Source organism: Ranitomeya imitator, chromosome 2 (genome assembly GCF_032444005.1).
Source record: "Ranitomeya imitator isolate aRanImi1 chromosome 2, aRanImi1.pri, whole genome shotgun sequence".
Lineage (NCBI taxonomy): Eukaryota > Metazoa > Chordata > Amphibia > Anura > Dendrobatidae > Ranitomeya > Ranitomeya imitator.
Genome location: NC_091283.1, coordinates 294,018,352 through 294,031,665, shown reverse-complemented (window position 1 = coordinate 294,031,665; position 13,314 = coordinate 294,018,352). Strand labels below are relative to the sequence as shown.

The following is a 13,314-nucleotide window of genomic DNA, read 5'->3' as shown; positions in this document are numbered from 1 at the left end:
GTCACAGACAGATGGAGAAGTCACATCTATGATCAGCTCTAATCCTGCCATCTCCACCGTTCTCATTACACAAGTATAAAACATATAATACTGGTAGATGAAGCAACACTGAGCACAAGACCTTCACAGCCGTCTACACATTGTGACAGAGTCACTGGTAAGGTGATATAGAGGAGATATGTGTCACTGCGCTTAACGGCGTCAGTGATGTGAAACCTGAGCATTTTTTCTCCAGCACACTATGTGTTGTGAGGGTTAAGTTGCATAAACAGGGCTGGTTTTATGTGGACCTTTACAGAGCGGGTGGGAGATGGTCCACTTTATCTCCCCTGGCAGACCTGCCAGGACCTGCATGAGGACATGATCATGTGATCAATCACATGATGGGGAAGTTACAGGCTTGGGGTGAAATAATGGAGCTCTACAGGCAGTCTGGGTTCAGCTAGCCTGGAGGGAGGAACCTCCAGAGGCTTTGTGGCTCGTCAAGTACAGACTGAACCTGTCCTCCTCCAGAGCTGGGTGCCACCCGCAACATACGGACTGTGCTGCTCCAGAGCGGGGTGCCACCCGCAACATATGCACTGTGCTGCAGCATTTTGTTTTCTTTTATCGTTTTGTTCTTGTTTTAGCCAAGAAGGCTGAGTTTGTTTTCCCCACACGTTGGTTTATTGTTGTGAATTCTGTTGTCGAACTCCCTCCTGTGGTCGTGAATGGTACTTCGGCGAGTTCTGTCCATGAACTCCCTCTGGTGGCTGTGAGTGAAGCTGCTGCTTCTGAGGTTCCTTACACAGGTGACGTGGTTTATCCTTTGGTTGGCTGCTTTACTTAACTCCACTCAGATCGTTACTCCATGCCAGCTGTCAATGTTCCTGCATTGGTTCAGTTCGCTCTTGGATCTTTCTGGTGACCTGTCTTCTCCAGCAGAAGCTAAGTTCCTGATAATTATTATTTGTTCATTGTTTCCTTGTCCAGCTGGTTATCATGATTTTGTCTTGCTAGCTGGAAGCTCTGGGATGCAGAGTGGCATCTCCGCACCGTTAGTCGGTGCGGAGGTCTTTTTGCACACTCTGCGTGGTCTTTTGTAGTTTTTTGTGCTGACCGCAAAGATACCTTTCCTATCCTCTTACTTTAGTAAGTCTGGCCTCTCTTTGCTGAAACCTGTTTCATTACTGCGTTTGTGACTTTCATCTTTACTCACAGTCAATATATGTGGGGGGCTGCCTTTTCCTTTGGGGAATTTCTCTGAGGCAAGGTAGGCTTTATTTTCTATCTCTAGGGCTAGCTAGCTCTTAGGCTGTGAAGAGGCGTCTAGGGAGAGTCAGGAACGCTCCACGGCTATTTCTAGTTGTTGTGATAGGATTAGGGCCTGCGGTCAGCAGAGCTCCCACATCCCAGAGCTTGTCCTGTGTGAGTTTAACTATCAGGTCGTGTCGGGTGCTCCTAACCACCAGGTCATAACAGTTTATGCTACCTTACAATACATCAACAATGATTTAAATATTCAAGAAAAGAGGAGGGGGGAGAGGGAAGGTTAGGAGCTTGACACACCGAGACGTGCATCTGTAAACCATTGCAAATGAATGTAGCTGGTGGGTGCTGTACCTGCTGGTGATTTCAGCTGAAGTGGAAGAAAGAAAAAGGGAATATCCAGCACGTCCATCCAGTGTAAGTAAAATATCCAAAATTTATTGAAGCATTTTAAAAAACAATATTAAAAAAGAGAGAGAGACTCTCTCTACCTGACGCGTTTCTGGCGCACCACGGCGCCCTTAGTCATAGGAACTAATACCATATAGATGAACAGGTTTATATATATAGCAAGGAACCAATCACAGACATAGCAATCAATTACATTGAAAAAAGCTGCAGCTAAACACACATAAGAAGACTTTTTTCTCCTATTTCAAATACATTGAAATTGCATAAATATATACTTTAAATTGCCGCAAGATCTATCTGTTAGTTCAATATATGTAAAAAAGGTAATTCCTGTAATTCGTACCGTGTGGATGTTTAGTGTCTAAAGTCAGAATCCAAAAGGCTTCCCGCAGTGCTAATTGTTTCTTCCAATCTCCACCTCTAGGTGACTGACTAACACTTTCTATGCCAAAAAAATGAAAAATCTGATAGGTCTCCTTTATGTACAGAAATAAAATGTTTCGTAGCCCCAGAATAGCCTGAATTATTGTTATTTATATTTGCTATGTGTTCTGAAATTCTTTTTTTGATTTTCCTTGTGGTGTAACCTATATAGCAAATGTTGCAAGCCTTACATTTTATGCAGTATATGACGTGGTCAGAATCACAATTAATAAATGATTTTATATTATAAGTAACATTGTGATTCGGGGAAAAAGTAGTTCTTTTGTTTCCACAAGGAAAGTCATCTTATTTCTAATAGATTATTTGATAGGGGATATAAACAATCCAATATAAGACATGCATTCAGACATGTTTCCAAAATTCCACGTGCTGATTTATTGTATTCTGACAGTGAAAATGCAAGTGCCGCTCCTGAAACGCAGATGACTTTTTCTACCGCTTATAGCAGTCAGTACAATAAAATTAAACAGATCATTCTTAAATATCTCCCTGTAGTCAATCAGGACAAATCTTTATGCACAATTCTTCAGAATGGATGCAGAGTAGTGGCTAGGAGAGGTTGCACACTGGGGAATATTTTGTCTCCCAGTATGGTGCGCCAGAAAAAAACTCCCACATCATGGCTATCAATAAAAGGGTTTTTTAAATGTTCTGGCAACAGATGTAATGTCTGCCAATTTGCAGACAACAAAAGAACTACTTTTTCCTCGAATCACAATGTTACTTATAATATAAAATCATTTATTAATTGTGATTCTGACCACGTCATATACTACATAAAATGTAAGGCTTGCAACATTTGCTATATAGGTTGCACCACAAGGAAAATCAAAAAAAGAATTTCAGAACACATAGCAAATATAAATAACAATAATTCAGGCTATTCTGGGGCTACAAAACATTTTATTTCTGTACATAAAGGAGACCTATCAGATTTTTCATTTTTTGGCATAGAAAGGGTTAGTCAGTCACCTAGAGGTGGAGATTAGAAGAAACAATTAGCACTGCGGGAAGCCTTTTGGATTCTGACTTTAGACACTAAACATCCACACGGTATGAATTACAGGAATGACCTTTTTTACATATATTGAACTAACAGATAGATCTTGCGGCAATTTAAAGTATATATTTATGCAATTTCAATGTATTTGAAATAGGAGAAAAAAGTCTTCTTATGTGTGTTTAGCTGCAGCTTTTTTCAATGTAATTGATTGCTATATCTGTGATTGGTTCCTTGCTATATATAAACCTGTTCATCTATATGGTATTAGTTCCTATGACTAAGGGCGCCGTGGTGCGTCAGAAACGCGTCAGGTAGAGAGAGTCTCTCTCTCTTTTTTAATATTGTTTTTTAAAATGCTTCAATAAATTTTGGATATTTTACTTACACTGGATGGACGTGCTGGATATTCCCTTTTTCTTTCTTCCACTTCAGATGATTTAAATAGACGGTGTTCCCATTTTTCCTACCTCAGTGTGTCACCACGTGAGTGAACTACCACAACATCCAGTGGCGTATCTGGGGGGGGGGGGAAGCCGGGCGCAGCCAGCAGGGAGGCGCAGTCGGGCCGCCTAATGTGGCGGTCTGCAGTGTCTCCCCCGGCGGCTGCATTCTGCCGCCCCTGGTCTGGGAGTCAGCTGTTCTCTGTGCCGACTGTCAAGCGGACAGCTGGCACAGAGAAGCTGCAGAGCACCGGCTCCCAACATCTGCGGAGGTGGAGGGGGGTCCCTGCAGGGTGGCCGCGGCGGGCAGGGAGAAATCACTGCTGCTCCGCTGCCTACAAGAGAATGTAGCAGCGGGGCTGCAGCGATCTGTCTTCCTGCCCGAGCTTCCTCTCACACCGGCGCGCCGCTGGATGATGTCATCATTCAGTGGCTGGCTGTGTCAGAGGAAGGCGATGGAGAAGAGCGCGAGGAGAGGTGAGAGGGGTGTGTGCGTTGCATGTGTGTGTGTGTGTGTGTGTGTGTGTGTGTGTGTGTGTGTGTGGCACGCTGCAGGGGAATGTGCAGAGAAGTAAATGGTGTGCGCGTGTGTAGGGGGAGGAGAGGGCAAGGATGCGGCTGACGGGGAGAGGGTAATGATGGGGCTGACGGGAAGAGGACAATGATGGGGCTGACAGTGAAAGGGCAATGATGGGGATGGTGGGGGAGGAGAGGGCAAATGATGGGGCCGACAGGGAGAGAGCAATGATGGGGATGTGATGGAGGAGGAAATGATGGAAGTGGTGGAATGGGCAAGGATGGGGATGGTGGCGGAGGAGGAAATGATGGATGTGGTGGAAAGGGCAATGATGGGATTGCTGGGGAGGATTGTTGTGAATTCTGTGGCAGAGCTCCCTCCTGTGGTCACAAGTGGTACTTCGGCTGGTTCTCTCTGTGAGCTTCCGTTGGTGGAGGAAAGTGGTACTGCGGCTTCTGAGTTTCCTTCCTCAGGTGATGTGGTGAAGTCGTTAGGTGCTGCTCTATTTAACTCCACCTAGTGCTTTGATCCTGGCCTCCAGTCAATGTTCTAGTATTGGACCTGTTGTTTCCTCCTGGATCGTTCCTGTGGCCTGCTGCTCTGCATAGCTAAGTTCCTCTTTGCTATTTGTTTGCTGTTTTTTTCTGTCCAGCTTGTCAATTTGTTTTTTTCTGCTTTCTGGAAGCTCTGGGACGCAGAGGGTGTACCTCCGTGCCGTTAGTTCGGTACGGAGGGTCTTTTTGCCCCCTTTGCGTGGTCTTTGTAGGGTTTTGTGTTGACCGCAAAGTTACCTTTCCTATCCTCGCTCTGTTCAGAAAGTTGGGCCTCACTTTGCTAAATCTATTTCATCTCTACGTTTGTCTTTTCATCTTAACTCACAGTCATTATATGTGGGGGCTGCCTTTTCCTTTGGGGTATTTCTCTGAGGCAAGGTAGGCTTATTTTCTATCTTCAGGCTAGCTAGTTTCTCAGGCCGTGCCGAGTTGCATAGGGAGCGTCAGGCGCAATCCATGGCTGCCTTTAGTGTGGTTGGAGAGGATTAGGAATTGCGGTCAACAGAGTTTCCACGTCTCAGAGCTCGTTCTTGTTTTTTGGGTTATTGCCAGGTCACTGTATGTGCGCTGACCTCTATGTCCATTGTGGTACTGAATTACCTTTTATAATAGTACTGGAGGCCAAAAGTACTAATGATTCTCAATAGAGGGAAAAAAGAAGTTCTGAGACCATTTTTTTTTCTTTGCACTGTGTTTTGCCTTTTTTTCCCCTAGACATTTGGGTGGTTCAGGACACAGGTGTAGCAATGGACATTAAAGGTCTGTCTTCATGTGTGGATCAGCTCACGGCAAGAGTACAAAGTATTCAAGACTTTGTGGTTCAGAATTCTATGTTAGAACCGAGAATTCCTATTCCTGATTTGTTTTTTGGAGATAGAACTAAATTTCTGAGTTTCAAAAATAATTGTAAACTATTTCTGGCTTTGAAACCTCGCTCCTCTGGTGACCCAGTTCAACAAGTTAGGATCGTTATTTCTTTTTTGCGTGGCGACCCTCAGGACTGGGCATTTTCTCTTGCGTCAGGAGATCCTGCATTAAGTAATATCGATGCATTTTTCCTGGCGCTCGGATTGCTGTACGATGAGCCTAATTCTGTGGATCAGGCAGAGAAGAATTTGCTGGCTCTGTGTCAGGGTCAGGATGAAATAGAGGTATATTTTCAGAAATTTAGAAAGTGGTCCGCACTCACTCAGTGGAATGAAGGTGCGCTCGCAGCTATTTTCAGAAAAGGTCTCTCTGAAGCCCTTAAGGATGTCATGGTGGGATTTCCTATGCCTGCTGGTCTGAATGAGTCTATGTCTTTGGCCATTCAGATCGGTCGACGCTTGCGCGAGCGTAAATCTGTGCACCATTTGGCGGTATTACCTGAGCTTAAACCTGAGCCTATGCAGTGCGATAGGACTTTGACCAGAGTTGAACGGCAAGAACACAGACGTCTGAATGGGCTGTGTTTCTACTGTGGTGATTCCACTCATGCTATCTCTGATTGTCCTAAGCGGTTCGCTAGGTCTGCCACCATTGGTATGGTACAGTCAAAATTTCTTCTGTCTGTTACCTTGATCTGCTCTTTGTCATCGTTTTCTGTCATGGCATTTGTGGACTCAGGCGCTGCTCTGAATTTGATGGACTTGGAGTATGCTAGGCGTTGTGGGTTTTTCTTGGAGCCCTTGCAGTGTCCTATTCCATTGAGAGGAATTGATGCTACGCCTTTGGCCAAGAATAAGCCTCAGTACTGGACCCAGCTGACCATGTGCATGGCTCCTGCACATCAGGAGGTTATTCGCTTTCTGGTGTTGCATAATCTGCATGATGTGGTCGTGTTGCGGTTGCCATGGCTACAAGTCCATAATCCAGTATTAGATTGGAAATCCATGTCTGTGTCCAGCTGGGGTTGTCAGGGGGTACATGGTGATGTCCCAATTCTGACTATTTCGTCATCCACCCCTTCTGAGGTTCCTGAGTTCTTGTCTGATTACCGGGATTTATTTGATGAGCCCAAGTCCGATACCCTACCTCCGCATAGGGATTGTGATTGTGCTATCGATTTGATTCCTGGTAGTAAATTCCCAAAAGGTCGACTGTTTAATTTATCTGTGCCTGAGCACGCCGCTATGCGGAGTTATGTGAAGGAGTCTTTGGAGAAGGGGCATATTCGCCCGTCATCGTCGCCATTAGGAGCAGGGTTCTTTTTTGTAGCCAAGAAGGATGGTTCACTGAGACCTTGTATAGATTACCGCCTTCTAAATAAGATCACGGTTAAATTTCAGTACCCCTTGCCATTGTTATCTGATTTGTTTGCTCGGATTAAGGGGGCTAGTTGGTTCACCAAGATAGATCTTCGTGGTGCGTATAATCTTGTGCGTATTAAGCGAGGCGATGAGTGGAAAACTGCATTTAATACGCCCGAGGGCCATTTTGAGTATCTAGTAATGCCATTCGGACTTGCCAATGCTCCATCAGTGTTTCGTCCTTTATGCATGACATCTTCCGAGAGTACCTGGATAAATTCCTGATTGTGTACTTAGATGACATTTTGATCTTCTCGGATGATTGGGAGTCTCATGTGAAGCAGGTCAGAACGGTGTTTCAGGTCCGGCGTGCTAATTCTTTGTTTGTGAAGGGATCAAAGTGTCTCTTTGGTGTTCAGAAGGTTTCATTTTTGGGGTTCATCTTTTCCCCTTCTACTATCGAGATGGACCCTGTTAAGGTCCAAGCCATCCATAATTGGACTCAGCTGACATCTCTGAAAAGTCTGCAAAAGTTCCTGGGCTTTGCTAATTTTTATCGTCGCTTCATCTGCAATTTTTCTAGTATTGCTAAACCATTGACCGATTTGACCAAGAAGGGTGCTGATTTGGTCAATTGGTCTTCTGCTGCGGTGGAAGCTTTTCAAGAGTTGAAGCGTCGTTTTTCTTCTGCCCCTGTGTTGTGTCAACCAGATGTTTCGCTTCCGTTCCAGGTCGAGGTTGATGCTTCTGAGATTGGAGCAGGGGCTGTTTTGTCGCAGAGAAGTTCTGATTGCTCGGTGATGAAACCATGCGCCTTCTTTTCCAGGAAGTTTTCGCCTGCTGAGCGAAATTATGATGTGGGCAATCGAGAGTTGCTGGCCATGAAGTGGGCATTCGAGGAGTGGCGTCATTGGCTTGAAGGAGCTAAGCATCGCGTGGTGGTCTTGACTGATCATAAGAACTTGACTTATCTCGAGTCCGCCAAGCGGTTGAATCCTAGACAAGCTCGTTGGTCTTTGTTTTTTGCCCGGTTTTGATTTTGTGATTACATACCTTCCGGGCTCTAAAAATGTGAAGGCGGATGCTCTGTCTAGGAGTTTTGTGCCCGACTCTCCGGGTGTATCTGAGCTGGCGGGTATCCTCAAAGAGGGAGTAATTGTGTCTGCTATCTCCCCTGATTTGCGGCGGGTGCTACAAAAATTTCAGGCTAATAAACCTGATCGTTGCCCAGCGGAGAAACTGTTTGTCCCTGATAGGTGGACGAATAAATTTGTCTCTGAGGTTCATTGTTCGGTGTTGGCTGGTCATCCTGGAATCTTTGGTACCAGAGAGTTAGTGGCTAGATCCTTTTGGTGGCCATCTCTGTCGCGGGATGTGCGTATTTTTGTGCAGTCCTGTGGGATTTGTGCTCGGGCTAAGCCCTGCTGTTCTCGTGCCAGTGGGTTGCTTTTGCCCTTGCCGGTTCCGAAGAGGCCTTGGACACATATTTCTATGGATTTCATTTCAGATCTTCCCGTCTCTCAAAAGATGTCAGTCATTTGGGTGGTCTGTGATCGCTTCTCTAAGATGGTCCATTTGGTACCCTTGCCTAAATTGCCTTCCTCCTCTGATTTGGTGCCATTGTTTTTCCAGCATGTGGTTCGTTTACATGGCATTCCAGAGAATATTGTTTCTGACAGAGGTTCCCAGTTTGTTTCGAGGTTTTGGCGAGCCTTTTGTGGTAGGATGGGCATTGACTTGTCTTTTTCCTCGGCTTTCCATCCTCAGACTAATGGCCAGACCGAACGAACCAATCAGACCTTGGAAACATATCTGAGATGCTTTGTTTCTGCTGATCAGGATGACTGGGTGTCCTTTTTGGCCTTTGGCTGAGTTCGCCCTTAATAATCGGGCCAGCTCGGCTACCTTGGTTTCACAGTTTTTCTGCAACTCTGGGTTCCATACTCGTTTCTCTTCAGGACAGGTTGAGTCTTCGGACTGTCCTGGTGTGGATACTGTGGTGGACAGGTTGCAGCAGATTTGGACTCATGTAGTGGACAATTTGACTTTGTCCCAGGAGAAGGCTCAACGTTTCGCTAATCGCAGACGCTGTGTGGGTTCCCGACTTCGGGTTGGGGACTTGGTTTGGTTATCTTCTCGTCATATTCCTATGAAGGTTTCCTCTCCTAAGTTTAAACCTCGTTTTATTGGTCCGTATGGGATTTCTGAGGTTCTTAATCCTGTGTCTTTTCGTCTGACCCTTCCAGATTCTTTTTCCATACATAACGTATTCCATAGGTCATTGTTGCGGAGATACGTGGCACCTATGGTTCCATCTGTTGATCCTCCTGCCCCGGTTTTGGTGGAGGGGGAGTTGGAGTATATTGTGGAGAAGATTTTGGATTCTCGTGTTTCAAGGCGGAAACTCCAGTATCTGGTTAAGTGGAAGGGTTATGCTCAGGAAGATAATTCCTGGGTCTTTGCCTCTGATGTCCATGCTCCCGATCTTGTTCGTGCCTTTCATATGGCTCATCCTGGTCGTCCTGGGAGCTCTGGTGAGGGTTCGGTGACCCCTCCTCAAGGGGGGGTACTGTTGTGAATTCTGTGGCAGAGCTCCCTCCTATGGTCACAAGTGGTACTTCGGCTGGTTCTCTCTGTGAGCTTCCGTTGGTGGAGGAAAGTGGTACTGCGGCTTCTGAGTTTCCTTCCTCAGGTGATGTGGTGAAGTCGTTAGGTGCTGCTCTATTTAACTCCACCTAGTGCTTTGATCCTGGCCTCCAGTCAATGTTCTAGTATTGGACCTGTTTCCTCCTGGATCGTTCCTGTGGCCTGCTGCTCTGCATAGCTAAGTTCCTCTTTGCTATTTGTTTGCTGTTTTTTTCTGTCCAGCTTGTCAATTTGTTTTTTTCTGCTTTCTGGAAGCTCTGGGACGCAGAGGGTGTACCTCCGTGCCGTTAGTTCGGTACGGAGGGTCTTTTTGCCCCCTTTGCGTGGTCTTTGTAGGGTTTTGTGTTGACCGCAAAGTTACCTTTCCTTTCTTCGCTCTGTTCAGAAAGTTGGGCCTCACTTTGCTAAATCTATTTCATCTCTACGTTTGTCTTTTCATCTTAACTCACAGTCATTATATGTGGGGGCTGCCTTTTCCTTTGGGGTATTTCTCTGAGGCAAGGTAGGCTTATTTTCTATCTTCAGGCTAGCTAGTTTCTCAGGCCGTGCCGAGTTGCATAGGGAGCGTCAGGCGCAATCCACGGCTGCCTTTAGTGTGGTTGGAGAGGATTAGGAATTGCGGTCAACAGAGTTTCCACGTCTCAGAGCTCGTTCTTGTTTTTTGGGTTATTGCCAGGTCACTGTATGTGCGCTGACCTCTATGTCCATTGTGGTACTGAATTACCTTTTATAACAGAGGATATGCTGGAGGTGGTGAAATGGGCAATGATGGGCATGACGGAGAAAGCAATGATGGAGGTGGTGAAGAGAGCAATGATGGGGTGGGGTAGAGGACAATAATATGTGTGTGGACAATTTGAGTGGGGATAGGGGGATTTATTATGTGCGGGGAGAATTTGGAGATGGGGGAATTTATTATGTGTGGGGTGAGATTTGGCGTGGGGATGGGGGATTTAATGTGTGTGGGAGATTTGAGTACACAAAATGAAGAGCAATGGGGGGCATATATGAGGAAACAGTACAGGGGAATTGGGGGCATGTATAAGGAAACAGTATGGGGGAATGAGGGCATGTACGAGGAAACAGTATTGGGGAATGGGGGGCATGTATGAGGAAACAGTATGGGGGAATGAGGGCATGTACGAGGAAACAGTATTGGGGAATGGGGGGCATGTATGAGGAAACAGTATGGGGGAATGGGGGCATGTATGAGGAAACAGTACGGGGGAATTGGGGGCATGTTTGAGGAAACAGTATGGGGGAATTGGGGGCATGTATGAGGAAACAGTATGAGGGAATGGGGGGCATGTGTGAGGAAACAATATGGGAGAATGAGGGCACAGTATGAGGAGCGATGTGAAAAATGTATGTGGACAGAGTACGGGGAGTGAGGGTGATGGGATGTGTGCAGACACAGTATGGGAAGTTAGGTGAGCAGGTAGTATAGAAAGTGAGGGAGTAAATATATGAGGAGACAGTATGGTGAACAGGGCGATGTGAGAGGAGACAGTATAAGGAGGGAGGGGATTAGTGTGAGGAGACAGTATGGGAGGACAAAAGTGAGTGGGCACATAATAGAAACTGAATATTGAGGGTGTAGCATGGAGGGACAGTGTGAGGGCACAGCCAGGAGGGGACAATATACCAGGAAGGGGGAGTTTGATGATAGAGTACAGTATAAATACTGGGCCCCATAGGGGGGGGACACAGTATGAGAGGACAATGTGAAGAGGGGGCCGGTATGGAGAGGAGAGGTCAGTGTGAAGAGCATGAACCATAAGAGGGACAGTGTGGGGGTCATATTTTGTGCAGACAATATAGTGAGGGGCAATTTTTTATTCAGGAGCATTTTAATGACACTTGTATCTTTAAGGGCGTCATGTGGAGATTTTCTGCAAAAGAACGGAGAAGATGGAAGTCTGCAGAGACAGCTGTGGATGAGAAAACTCATCATGGGGTCTGGACAAGATGAAGAAAAGAAGGAGAATGGCTCCAGAGACGACATCATCTATAAGGTACCTGGATGTAAATGTTATGTGTGATGCTAACTAACTCTCATGTTTTTATTTATGTTAGGAGCTTTAAAGGGGATGTCCAGGTTTGTAATGAGTCTGCAGTTATTCTTTGTGACTGCAGACTTCTGACTTCTCACAGTGCGCACTGCACGCTGTCAGGATTCTCTCATGCTGGCGATTTAGATACATGCGGTCACATGCTGACTAGACATGTGTGGCCTCACTCAATGAAAATGAACTGAGTGAGGCCGGGCACGTCTAGTCGGAATGTGGCCAGAGGTATACAAATCGCATGCTTGTGCTGACATGACTGTCCACAGGCAAGGAAGAATCCTAAAAGTGTGCAGTGCATTAGTTGTGAGAATTCAGAAGTGTGCAATGTCAGGATTCAGCTCTGCAGGTTCCAGTAGTCGTCACATGGACACTTCACCCATATGCGATTTTCATACGTATGGTCCTGTGACATCGAGTTTCTCTTCCTGCTTCTCTCAGTATTTCACTGAGCATTAGGGAGAGGAGCTCGTCGGTACATGACTAAGTTTGAAAATCGCATATGTTCTTGGGGGAGGAGGGGGGCAAAATTAATTCTTGCCCTGGGTGCTAGAAACCCTAGATACACCTCTGACATCATAAAACCTCTTTAACACGTTCATGTCTCCGGTACGTGTGGCGACAGTTTTCACACGACCGGAGACACGTACACATGTACACACATTCAAATGAATGGGTCTGTGCACGTTAGTGTGTTTCCATGGATCATGTGTCCCGCACGTAATCATGTCCGCTTTTTACCGTCAGCACAGATGGCAAAACGTACTGCACACGTTCGCATGGAGAACACACATTGATGTCCTCCGTGTGAAACGCATCAGCTCCGTGGAAGAAGAGCTACAGTAAGCGCTGTTTCCCGGCGGCAGGTGCTGAAGACGGCTCTCATCATTCTCCCCTGCTCTGCCGGCGGTCGGCGCTGCTAATATCAGTGACAGCAGGAGCGGATGATCGGCGTATTCATCACCAGCCGCCTGCAATATATCGAAATAAACTGATGAAAACCCCGGTGTGGGTTCCCCCCTATTTTCTTGAACCAACCAGGAAAACCTCACAGCTGGGGGCTAAAACCATCAGCTGTCAGCTTCAGCAAGGTTGGCTATCAAGAATAGAGGGGTATCCACGCTATTTTTAAAAATTATTTAAATATATAATTTTAAAAAATGGTGTGGGGTCCCCCCCATTTTTGACAACCAGCCTTGCTAAAGCTCACAGCTTGGGGCTGGTTTTCTCAGGCTGGTAAGGAGTCATGGATATTGACCCCCCAGCCTAAAAACAGCAGCCTGCAGCTGCCTAGAAAAGGTGGATCTATTAGATGTGCCAATTTTGGCACTTTGCCCGCTCTTCCCACTTGCCCTGTAGCGGTGGCAAGTGGGGTTAATATTTTAGGGGTTGATTTTATCTTTGTATTGTCAGGTGACATCAAGCCCACCGCATAGTAATGAAGAAGTGTCTAAGACATCTCTCCATTACTAATCCTATAGTTACAGTCATTGCCAAAAGTATTGACACCCCTGCAATTCTGTCAGATAATACTCATTTCCTTTCTGAAAATGATTTCAAACACAAATTATTTGGTATTATTATCTTCATTTAATTTGTCTTAAATGAAAAAACACAAAAAGAATTGTCCTAAAGCCAAATTGGATATAATTCCACACCAAACATAAAAAAGGGGGTGGACAAAAGTATTGGCACTGTTCGAAAAATCATGTGATGCTTCTCTAATTTGTGTAATTACCAGCACCTGTAACTTACCT

General features: G+C 45.8%; 1 protein-coding gene across 2 annotated transcripts in view; it reads right to left on the bottom strand.

Moving 5' to 3' along the window:
* LOC138663281 (zinc finger protein 585A-like) overlaps positions 1–13,314 on the bottom strand; it is a 56,010-nt gene that overhangs the window by 26,244 nt on the left and 16,452 nt on the right. The window lies entirely within an intron of this gene.